Genomic DNA, 2,500 nt, shown 5'->3' on the forward strand with positions numbered 1-2,500 from the left:
GCCCCCGCCGGCTCCCCGCTTCCCGCGTCTGCGCGGGAAGCAAGAGGGGGGGATGCCGGCGGGGCAACGCGGCGAGCGCGGCCGGCAGAGCACCGGCCTGCTCGGCGGGCCGGGGGGCGAGCGTCGAGCGACGGCGGCGGCACCGGGGGCCGCAAGCGCGACAGCCGAGGGGTGTCGCCGTCTTCGGGGGGCGGCAGCTCCTGGGGGGGGGGGTGGGGCGGCGCCGGCGGCGGCGCCGTCTACCCCCCCGCGCGCGGGACAGGGCTGTCTCCGGGCGTTCCGGGCCGTGGCGCGGGTGTGCGCACGGCGTTTCGGGCGGCGCGGCGGCCGGACCCGCGAACCTCCCCTCCGACCCGGCACGGCTGCCTCTCGAAGAGGGAGCCGTGGCGGGAAGGGGGGGGCGCGAGCACGGTCTCGGCCGCTGGCGCCGCCCGGGGCGGGCGAGGCCCCCCCCCGGCCGGGTCGCGTCCCGCGCGAGCGGGCGGCCCGAGCCACGTCTCTCCCCCCGGGCGCAGCGCCGGGCTATCGAGGGAAACCCCGGGCCCCGGGGCTAAGGAGGACGAGGTGGTGGCGGCGGATGCCGGGCGCGCCCCCGCGGGCGGACGCTCCCCCGAGGGCGGCAGCCGGGGGAGGCACCCCCGCGGGGCCATGCAGGTCGTTTCCCTCACCCCAGGGCCAGGTACCTAGCGTCCGCGCTTCGGCGGCCCTCCCTCGGCCGAGTCCGGGGGTCAAAGGCCAAAGGAGCCGGGCGGCGGTTTAAAGACTCGAGCGGCACGGCGCGAGCCGCGGGGGGGGCGTCCGCCCCCGCGGGCCGCCGTGCCGGAGAAGGGGGGGCGTCTCGCTGCCCCAACCTGCCCCCCCTCTCCGCGGGCCGGTCTCGGCGGAGAGACCGCGGCGCGGGTCGGCCGCGGCCGACCTGCCCGCCCTCGCAAACGGGGCCACCCGCCGGCCGGAGCGCGGGCTCCGCGCCGGGGGAAAGAAAGGCGCGGCGAGCCCCCGCGGGGGGGGGCGGCCGCCGGGGGGCCGCCCCGCGCCTTTGGACGCTCGCGCTGCGGCCGCGCTCGGGGCGCGCCGCGCTCCCCTCTCCCGCTCCTCGCCCCGCCCTCGGCGCCCAGGGAAAGAAAGGGGGGGGCGAGCCACACCCCCCCAGGCCGAGCGGCGGCGGCGCCGCTCGGCGTGCCGGTCGGTGCCGGTCGTCCGTCGGGTCGTCCGGGAGGGTTCCCCGGCCGCATCCGCTGGCGGCCGTCCCGTCCCGCGTTTCCCCGCCCGTCGCTTCCGTCTCGAGGGCGGGCGCGCGGCGCGGGGGCGTCCCGCTCCGGGTCTTCGCGTGGAAACGGGGAGAGTGGGAGCCGCCCCCCGCGCTCAGCGCCGTCCGCCTTTCCGCTGGGGCCGTGCCGGCGGCCCCAGGGGGCCGAGGCGAGAAGCGGCTGCGGCGGCGGTTTTCGCGGCGGCGGTGGCGGCCGCCGCCGCCGGGCGGGGTGGCCGGGTTCGCCCATCCGGCGCGGGCCGGTGGGCGGCCGCGCGTCGCCGGCTCGCGCTCCAGTGGCCGGCCGCGCTTCCTCCGGCGTCGGTGGAAGGCGGCGTCGGCGCCGAGGTTCGCCGGCGGGGCGAGAGGCGACCGTGGTGGGCGGAGCCGGCTCGTCGCAGCGCGGGCGCAGCCGGGCGTCCGGCTCCCGAGCGAAGGCGGGCAGGCGTCGCGGCCGGGCGTGCCGTAGCCTCCGGGGGGAGGCCGGTCCGAGCCCGGGCGCCTGGGCCGCCCCCGAAGCGCGCCAAGGGTGTGTGTGTTGCGTACGTTTCCCCAGGGTCGGTCGGGAGCGCGGGCTCCCCCGCCCTTTGGCCGCTCGGGGTTTTCCGTTGTTTTCCGTTTCCCCTGTGCTCGTACGGTCAAGCCGAGGCGAGGGCCTCTCCGTCGCGCCGCGTCGCGCCGCCGCGCCGCGCCCCCTCCGCGCGTGCGGAGGGGGGTGGGCGGCGGCGGGGCCGGCGGTCGGTCCGGCCGTCCTCAGAGAAGGGGCCGCTCTCGGCGAGCGGTCCCGGCCCCTCCGCGCGCGCGGGGCGGTGCCGAAACCGAGACAACTCTTAGCGGTGGATCACTCGGCTCGTGCGTCGATGAAGAACGCAGCTAGCTGCGAGAATTAATGTGAATTGCAGGACACATTGATCATCGACACTTCGAACGCACTCGCGGCCCCGGGTTCCTCCCGGGGCTACGCCTGTCTGAGCGTCGCTTTACGATCAATCGCCGTCTGCGCCGCCGAGCCCCCCCGCCCCAGCGCGGGGGGGGGGGGCCGGCGGGCCAGCAGCGGCGCGGCTGGGGTGCCTCGCAGGGCCGCGCGCGCGAGCGCGCGGGCCTTCGTCCCCCTAAATGGAGACTCGGGGAGCGCTCCGAAGCTCCCCGCTCCCGGAGAGCGCCTGCTGGACGGAGCTCGTCCCCGCCGGGCTGTCGGCGGTGGGTTTGGGGAAGAGAGAGCGAGAGCGAGCTTCGGGGGAGGGAGGCGCGGGG

At 79.2% G+C, this 2,500-nt stretch overlaps 1 non-coding gene across 1 annotated transcript; it reads left to right on the forward strand.

Annotated features, from left to right (window-relative positions):
* Window positions 1–2,071: 2,071 nt before the first annotated feature.
* On the forward strand, window positions 2,072–2,224 carry LOC142359562 (5.8S ribosomal RNA). The gene has a single exon (XR_012762450.1). It is a non-coding gene; the product is annotated as a 5.8S ribosomal RNA (ribosomal RNA).
* The last annotated feature ends 276 nt before the right edge of the window (window positions 2,225–2,500 follow it).

Source organism: Opisthocomus hoazin, unplaced genomic scaffold, assembly GCF_030867145.1.
Source record: "Opisthocomus hoazin isolate bOpiHoa1 unplaced genomic scaffold, bOpiHoa1.hap1 HAP1_SCAFFOLD_105, whole genome shotgun sequence".
Taxonomy (NCBI): Eukaryota; Metazoa; Chordata; class Aves; order Opisthocomiformes; family Opisthocomidae; genus Opisthocomus; species Opisthocomus hoazin.